The sequence below is a fragment of the Bidens hawaiensis genome, unplaced genomic scaffold (assembly GCF_021521415.1).
Source record: "Bidens hawaiensis isolate Kalapana, Puna unplaced genomic scaffold, B.hawaiensis_p1.1 tig00025754_1, whole genome shotgun sequence".
NCBI lineage: Eukaryota > Viridiplantae > Streptophyta > Magnoliopsida > Asterales > Asteraceae > Bidens > Bidens hawaiensis.
Genome location: NW_027494118.1, coordinates 321458 through 331194, shown reverse-complemented (window position 1 = coordinate 331194; position 9737 = coordinate 321458).

Below are 9737 nucleotides of genomic sequence, written 5' to 3'. Positions count from 1 at the left end.
GGGTTTTCGAATTTGGTTTGAAACAAAATATTGGGTTAAAATATTCATTTTAGTTTAATGATAAAGATAGTGAATTAACTTGTGTATCTTATAACGTGTATGAAAATCACTTTTTAAAAATAGTGTTTCGACTCTTTAGTGTCTTAGTGCACAAAGTCAACTTTGGAGTACTACATAAAACAAACGCTAAAACATTAAAGAATAATACTATGATTAAGTAGTGTTTAGACTTGAGAGAGACGTATATTATATAAATATGTTTGTATGTTTTGATTGATCATTGTGTTATACCTGTCTATTTTCATGACCAAGATGCTATTTTAATGAAGCAATACAGGCACACAACTATTTATAGAAAGTAGTTATGTTTGGTTGCATACTTTTAATTATATAACATGCCAATAGGAAAAGTATTTGTAACTACCATTTTATTGGAGTTGTGTTCATGTTATAATTATCTATATATAGTAAATGAGAAACCCGGCGCCACAAACTTGGCTTTTTAGTCTTTTGTTTTCTGATGTATAATACATAATTGTGAAATATTAGCAAAAAGTTACTTCTAGCTGGATGGCGGTTCTATGAGTGTTTGAAAGAATTGTTTAGTGGGGTTTCTTCTCAAGTTCGATTCCAGGCTATGAAAAAAAAACTTTATTATGTAGTTGATCATTTATTATGTTTGCATTCTATACTTTCTTTTTAAACATGTCTTTTATGATCTGATTTCGACATCATTAATACCGGTCGATTCACGACAATTATACGTGGGTCTGTCTTTGCTGCTTTTTTTAAGTATGTTAACGTGTTGTGTTTAAAGGTCAATGAACTTTTATTTGTTTATTTATGGCGCCGTAACCGGATACAGCCCGAATGCACGCCGGTTTGTAATCACGTAGTGTGGTTTTTGTTTTGTTTTTAAAATTTTCAATATTCGCTGTGCTTTTTTTTTCTTCATTCTAAGTATGTTAATTTGTATTGGTGTTGGCGAATTTTAGTTCTGGTACCGTAATGAACGTAACCGGTACCATTCGATTCGCGATGACTCGTCGCCGCAACGTCTGGGTTTAACCAACCGGGTAAACGTCATTTTAAATATGTTGTTGTAATATAAAGTATACGAATTTTTTGAGTATCTGCTAATTTTTTTTGGTTTATTGTGATTACCATAACGAATTCAACCGATATTGATCCAGTTTATCTGGCTTTGATAATAAGTTGTACGTGTATCAATGCTATTTTGGACATTCACGACTTTATTTTTTGATTCAGTGTCGTCGTCATTTCAAAGTCACTGTTACCGACCGGATTCACAACTGGTTTGAGGTTGGATAATCTATCAAACGTTGATTCAGTGTGGAGAAGATATGTTGATCGAATCCGCAGCGTTGCGTCACTGCCGCAAAGCGGCGGGGTTTACACCTAGTATACAGTAAATGTCAAAGTTGGTGCCACAAAATGAAAGTTTCAAGATTTTATATATATTAGATACTTGTGCTTTGGTGATTCTTGTAGTTGTTGTTTGCCCTATTTGTCCCGGGTTCAATACTTGGCCATAGGAAATGTCTTCTACATTTTTTTTTTCATTTATGTCATTATTGATGGGCCATCAAGCCTATTTAAAATGTTTAAAAACATATTTTGATTAACATAAATTTAAAGGATTTATAAAACATGTTTATTATAAATCCAACTCTAAAAACGTCTGAGTTTTACCAACCAAATAAATATTTGTTTCTAATATTATATTTGTTTATATGTTACTCTTTTTATATATGAATTTGATGAATTTATTTTCTAGATTTTAACGTTTTGGTTTTACCAGCTTTGTTTATACCATAATAAACGTAATTGATACTGACTAAATTCGCTTCGACTATGTTTTTACACACTCGGGCTTCAACACTCAGGTTTAGATGTTCGGGTTCTACCAACCGAATAAATATTGTTTTAAATATTTTATTTTCTTTTATGTTAATTTGAATTTGTTTTTTGGGTTTAATTATGGTACCAACTACCAACTGAACCCACATTAGTGCACCTGGTACAATGTGTTGGATGCATAAAAAGATCCGACTTGCGCAGATGAATGTTGGTGTCGCAAAGTCCTGATTGGGTCAGGTGGCACCACATTCATCCAAACCGACTGAACATTAATTTTATTTTATTTTTTGTTATTTTTTTGTTTTAACCGCCCGAATTTTTATACTCTCACACCTCAACGCACGGGACCGGCAATGCTCCGGTTTGAACAACACTCGGGTTTTAACGACCGACGCCACCTCATTAGTCCGTCTCAACTTTAATTTTATTTTTTGTTTCAGTTTTGTTACCGCAATGAAAACAATCGAAACCGTGACATACATGACAAAAACTAACCGAATTCACGTAGACTACCGCCTCAACGCCCAAGACCAACATCGCCGGATTTTACAAACGTTGCTTGAACCGTAACGAATGTAATCGACACTGACCAAATTCACGTCAACTCACCGTCGGGTTTTACCAACGTCCGGGCACCAACATCCGTGTTTTGCTGCTACCTTCATTTAATTATTTTAAACAACTTAATTTAACAAACTTTTTTAAGTTTAGTTAAAATATCCACCGAATTCGCATTGATTTTCCGCTACCACCCTCGGGTTTTACCGACCGTTTCCTCACGCAACGCCGCAAGTAATTTACTAGTTGTTTATTAAAGGTGGAGTGGTCCTATCAATTTCAATGACCATGAGAAAATAAAATACCAAAATATATCAAAAATATAGACTTTATGGTTATCAGATAAACATGTAACAATTTACTTGGCATAACACCAATGATTCAAGAAGCTTATATTTTGATATTTTTTGTAACAAGTAACTTTTCTTGTCAACTGAAGAAACACTAAGTGACCCCGGCAGATTACGGATAATCTTAGGGTCAAGTAGATGTTTCCCACGAGGGTTAGGTCCGGCAAAGATGGTTATTCTTCTGATGACCTGCAAAACAGACATCGTGAGCTCGTCACTGAGAAGGGGGGGGGGGTACCTCCTTGTGACCACCCTCCGGCGTGAGAATCAGACTAGATTGCTCTGAATATAAGTGTATATTAAGAGAAATAGCTAGAGCAGATAAGATAATATCAGATGATATATGATAATACCAGATGATGATCCCGTTCCAAGGTGTTGGAGTATTTATAGCCGAAGGTAGGTTTCCAAGCAGGTACAGCCAGCCGTATAATATTCCTTTTCTACCAACTGTGGGCTACGCACGTGCCATGCTGGTGGTTGGTGGGTAGGCAGCGGCTGATAGTGACATGGCCGGCTGTGTACTATTCCTTTTCCACCAACTGCAGGCTATGTACGTACCACGACAAGGGTTGGTGAGTAGGCAGCGGCTGATAGTGACATTAAGTACTAGAGCGTGCTGCTCGTCGTACTGTTGTCAGTGAGCTGTCACCCTGTGATTGGTTCATGGGCTGCTTTGGTCAGATCTTGTCTATACCTTGGCAGGTATAGTACAAAAGATCCTCCATAAGCGTACGGACTGGCTCATTTGGGCGGGAGTATTCCCGCCTTGCTCATTCCTTCTTCAGGTGACATTACTGAATTATTGAGAGTTAGTGCCTTGTGCGTGTAGCCTTACTATTAGTGCGGGTAGCCTCCGCTGATGGCTTGTATCCGCAGCTGCGGGAACAGGCGGGGTACTTCACCATTGAGAGGCTTTTCCTGCGGGAACAGCTGGCGTATGCGCGTAAGGTCTTCATCTCTCTGAGCATGGTGGGTCCTGCGGAACCAGTTGGTCTTTGCGCAGACGTCCCTCTTCAAGGTGAGTCTTGCGGGTCCAACTGGGCTCTGCTGGGACCTACCTCTTCAAGTCCCCCCAGTCAAATGTTCTTCTCATGAATTGTTAATAAGTGAGGTGAACTTTTGGACTTAAGCAAGGGGTTTTGAAAAGGGTTTTTAGTTTTAAGGTTGTCCGTGGGGATTTTTCCCGCGGTTTCACTAATGTCACGTGCAGAAATTCCCGACTTTTCTGCTTGATCTTTGGGTATGATGCGGGTAGGTGTGTAACCTTCTCGCAAGTCAGGAGCGTTGAGTTTCACTTGTGTAAATTCTCCACGAGGTTTTGGTAGTTTTAGACATAGTGATCAATTATGTTAAACAACCAATTCCATCTTGGAGCTTCAAACAATCTAGTTCTCAACGTTCCCGCTATGCGGGGATGCTATTTCCCTTTCCACAAGCATGGCCCATAAGATCCTTCTTGGTTTTAATTCCCTGCAAGTGCAAAGTATGTGAAGGGTTTTGCCTTGACACTGTACCCGCACGCGTCTTATAGTTACTTGACTCCCAAGGTATTCTTGGCTTCAATTCCCTGCAGGTGCTAAGTATGTGAAGGGTTTCGCCTTGACACTGTACCCGCACTTGTCTTACGGTTTCTTGGTTACCAAGGTATTCTTGGCTTCAATTCCCTGCAGGTGCTAAGTATGTGAAGGGTTTCGCCTTGACACTGTACCCGCACTTGTCTTACGGTTTCTTGGTTACCAAGGTAAGGAGGTGTAGTCCCTCTTATTTTTGAATCTTTTTGAATCTTTTTGAAATTCGAATAGTTGGTGAAAGGATAAGAAAAGTCCAAACTGTTGAAGGGACGTTAGCGTCGTCCGACGGTTTCTTCTGACAGTTTCAGGACGTGCAGGAAGTTATGGCGACGTGGCAGTATATGGTCATTCCAGACGCTTTTTCAGGCGCGTGGGCGCGACTTTTCGGGCACGTGGGCGCGAATTTTACGGCACGCGTCCTGTCGACAGTTGTTGCCAACTTGCTTTCCACGTGTCATCGTCTCATTGCGGCTGCGCTTTTCCCTCTCCCCCGCATTAAATTCATCGCATTCATTGCGATGGGTATATAAAGGGGGAAGAGGATGCATCTCAACTCACACTTTCACTTCTTCTTCTAAGCGATTTCCGGCGAATACTCTAACTTTTGTCGAGCATTCTCCTGAAATCGTTCTTCTTTCCAACCTCAACATGTCTTCTACTCATGATCCTGAGGTTACTGCCAAAGAGTCCGACGTATACCCTGAGAACCCGATGTCCGCGTCTGACAAGGACGATAAGAGTACTGCTGGCGAGTGCCAGTGTGCTCTTTCCGTCGACCTTTATCAGTACATCGTCAAGAAGTTCATGCTCGAGCCTTTCGAGCCTGAGTTTCCTGAGCCTCACCAGACGGTGTATGATGCCCCCAAGGGCAAGATAGGGGTGTATGCTGCATTCTTCATCTATGGGAATCTCAGGTTCCCATTGACGAAGTTTGTGTACCGTGTTTTGGAGAAACAAGGTGTACACTTAACGGAGGTGCACCCGATGGCGATCGCAAAGGTTCGCCACTTTGAATGGGTTTGCCACATTCTGGGCGTTGAGCCCCGCGTCGACCGCCTGATGACCTTCTATTCCTGGAGGTGCATCCAGGGCTGGTACACCTTGATCACTCGGATCAAGGGTTTGAAGATCTGTGCTACCGAGCGCAGTCTTCGGTATTGGAAGCAGGAGTTCTTCTATATCTCTGCCCGTGTCGTCCCTATTGCGATGACATTCAAGAACGGGAGGGCACTCCCCAACCTTCACGCCTCCAACTACCAGGAGGCGGAATGGTTTACCAAGATCTCCCGGATCCAAACTCCGGTTTACCGCTTTGCGGAGTCTGGGATGGTGATGCTTGGGATGAGCCGGGTATGGAAGGATGCCGGTTCTGGGACGCCGCAAATACCTATCATCCTCGAATACGGTTTGAATTCTATTCCCTACGGTATGCTCCGTCTTTTTTGCTGATTTAGGGTTTTTCTTCTAACTGTTTATGTTTATTTTCATAGGGAAACAACTTGCAATCTCTTCTGCAACCGCGTGAGAGCGGTGGTCCCGCTCGGCTGGGTACTCGTGCTCTTGATGAGAACGAGTTGCCCATCCTGGAGTAAACGGCGGATAGGTTCGTGGAGGTCTACCCGCCGGGCCACGAGATTTTGAGCGCCACGCGGCCAGGTAAGGGATTCTTTAACCCTCGCCCTCTTCATGCTCAAACCTCTGCTGGAGTTTCCCTAATTTTATCATCTTCTGATGAGGGATCCGCAGATGGGCCTTTCTTCGTGAGGAAGAAGAAAGCTGCCGGCGTGAAGGGCAAGGCGAAGGTCGCCTCCACCGCCGATCAGGGAAATCGGTCCGACTCGGAGACCGAAAGCGAGGAGGCAGTGGGGAACCCTGGTGATGGTGAGACCACTGTTCCGGAGGTTGAGACAGCTGTCACCTCCGGGCAGCCCAGTACGACGACGGTGACCGGCGTGAAGAGGCCGGCTCCATTGGGTTCGTCCCCGCCTGTCAGAACCTTCAAGCTCAAGAAAACTCGTAAGTATAAATTAATCTTACCCGCAATTCTTTCCGCCATTGTTTTTAATATTTTGTCTTCATGCAGGCGTGGATGCAACCGCATTCCAGAGTGGAGCGGGAAGGAGCATCTCTGGACCCATGACGGTAGGTTTGGTCAATCTACCCGAGGCGATGACCCAGGCGGCTGCGCCTGTTTGCAGTGTTGGTTCAGTTGCTCATCCCGTTGAGGCAACTGTTCCAATTGTGACGTCATCTCCGCCGGCTGTCAGTGTCATCTTTACTGCATCCTTCACTGATCCGGCGGTGATTTTTTCAGCGGGCTCCTCCGCAGCGGCGGCCTCGGTTGTGAGTTCACCTCCGATGGTCTCTACCACGGCGGCTTCAACCGTGCCTTCGGCACCGGCGACTACCTCGTCCCCGGCCGGTTCATCAGGTATGTTCAGGGTTGGGGCTTCTAGCCAATCTCTGCCTCCTTCCCATCTGCCTGACATCTTGGATGGATATCCCTTAGGTTCGGGTGATGGGTTTGGCGGCTACCGGCCTGTTGTCGACCCTACAGGTGCGTAGGGTTATTTTGGCCTATTATCTTTTTTTTTTATCATTTTTTCCTAACCGCCTTTTGTTTTTGCAGTTTCGGATTCCAATGAGGTGTATGTTCCACGGTGGAACATCCGCCGGGGAACAACCCTTCGAACGGCTGTGGACTGCGTCGAGTGGGCGCGTCACGCAGCCCCAAGTGGTGCGTTGGGGGAAGCCATGTCTAGCTACCAGGAGGGTAGGCTGACGAATGAGCTTCGGATTCTCCTTGCCCGGATGCAGCCGCACGTCGAGTTGCTTTGTCGTGAAAACGACAAGTTAAAAGCGGCGCGTGGCCAGGAAGTGGCTCAGGCGCGGGCTATCCGGGAGGAGAACAGGAGAGTTGCCGCCATTGCTGCGGAGAAGGAAAAGGCCTTCAAGGCCCTCGAGGTTGAAGTTCAGGCCCGGCTCGAGGCCCGTTCCAAGGCTACCCAATCTGTTAACGAACAGCTTAGGTTGGCTAAGGAAACTGCGCGAAACGCGACCGAGAGGGCCACCAGAGATGAAGCCATTGCTGAGCCTTTGCGCGCTGAGAATGAGGAGCTTAAAGCCAAACTAGAGAGGCTTCAGCAGGCTCATGATGCTTTGGCTTTATAATATGCCAAAAAGCTCCAAGAGATCTTGGACCAGAGGGGTATGCTTGACCACACTGAGCGTAAGCTGAAGGGCGTTGAAGAGGCTGCTGCTAAGGAAGTGTGGCTTGCCAACCTTAACAAAAATGAAGCCGAACGCGCCCGTGACCAAGCTCAAGCTGCCCTCCAGGAAGCTCTGATCACCAAGGAATGGCTTCTACGAGAAGCGTTGTCGCAGGTATGCGTAGCTTCATAATATCTTTACGCTTTTCTTTATACTTAGAAAAGTTTTTGATACATATATTTTTTGTAGGTTGTGCATCGGATCTTCACGAACACATCTTATGACGATGCCATGAGCGCAGCCCTCAACGCTTCCCATGAGGATGGGGAAAAGGCTGGTTTCTTGCTTGGTCTGGGGTTTGTTGAGAAGGGCATCCCGCCTTCCAACTTCCCTCTTTATGATGTGGACACTGAAGCTACTTACGACCAAGCAGTGAACCAGTATGCTGCCTTCCCGCATCCGGTGGTGGAGAAGGTGAACGAAATTGCTGCTGCCGATGATGGGTTAACTATTCTCAAGGCTTTCCTTGAACCGCCACAGCCAACTGATGGTGCGGGTTCAAGTGGGTTTGGAGGGAGTGGTCCTGAAGTTTGAACCTTGAGATCCCTTTCCACCGTTAGGATAGATTTACATTTCTGAAGGCGGGTAGATACCTGGCCATTCTTGTAATGTTTGAATTTTTTTGTGAAATATAAATGTTTGTGCGGGTAGGACCGTCACTTTCACTTATTGACTTGCTTTATAAACGTTGTATGACTTGCTCATGCATATTATAGTTTAATTTGGCACTTTTTTTGCCTCATAAACAATATATGATTCGCTCATGCATACTTTAGTTTAACTTAGCAATTTTTCAAGTGTTTTGAATAAGTTAACCTTTCGACCCGTGGTTGTCAATAGGTTAGTGTTCAGTTTCCTCTATCATGATTGTGCGGGTAGGACCGTCACTCTCATTTAGTGGGATGACCAATCTTCACCTATAACTGACCTGCGTGAAGGTTTCCCTCATCTTTTCCTTAGAAATTTCTACCGTTTTTTGTGTTTATGCGAGTTTTGCCGCCTTCCACACGCAACGACTTACTTCCCCACTTATTTATGCGGTGAATACCGGCATATCAGTGTTTTTGAATAAGTTAAACTTTCGACGCGCGGTTGTCAATAGGTTACTGTTCAGTTTCCTCTATCATGATTGTGCGGGTAGGACCGTCACTTTCATTTAGTGGGATGACCAAACTTTACCTATAACTGACCTGCGTGAAGGTTTTCCTCATCTTTTCCTTAGAAATTTTTGCCGTTTTTTGTGTTTATGCGGGTTTTGCCGCCGTCCACACGCAACGACTTACTTCTTTTCACCCTTATTTATGCGGTGAATACCGGCATATTAGTGTGGAAAGTTCATTATAAATGTAAGACCATCAGCGTCAATGTGATAAGGAAAATCATTTCCATTAGAAGTGGCTCTGGGCCTTTTCTTTACAAGTTTGGAATTGATCTACATGCAACCTGTGTAATTGAGCTTCCTTCCATGTTCTTGGGATGGGGGTGTCATCGAGCCTTTCGAGCCGATATGCACCAGGTTCGGAATCTCGTTGTTTACGCAGTATGTAGTCTCCAACATTGAAGCTGCAGTTTCATTCGTGTTTTCCCCAACTGGGGTTCTACACGCATTAGCCTGCTTAGCGTTCATTACGCCACGAGGTGTGTGAGTTTCCCATCTCTGACAAATGCTTCGACGACGTCCTTCAAGGCGACACATTCCTTCGTGGTGTGGCCTTTTGTCCTGTGGAAGTCACAGAATTTGCTTTGATCAGCGTTTGGACGCTGTCGGATTATTGGAGCCTCTGGCCATGGGAGCCTCTCGGTGGCAAATATCTCGGTGACGCTTTTGGTGAGTGGCGTCCATCTGGAGTTCCGGTTCGACGAATGCATGTTATCCTTTCCGCCTAACCGAGGGTGCGAGCCGGATGAGGTGTCAAAGTTTACCCTTGACTGCCAAATACCAAGCTTCCTCTTTTTGTTTTGTCGGGCAGTAAGGACGTTGTTTTCTCTTGTTTTTTGAGTGTAGAGGTTTGTGCTCTGGGGAAGATCTCTACCCAGTTGCTTTTCCGTTTCCGCGAAACGTTTAGCTGCTGTCATGATGGCATCCCATGTGGATGGCATGCCA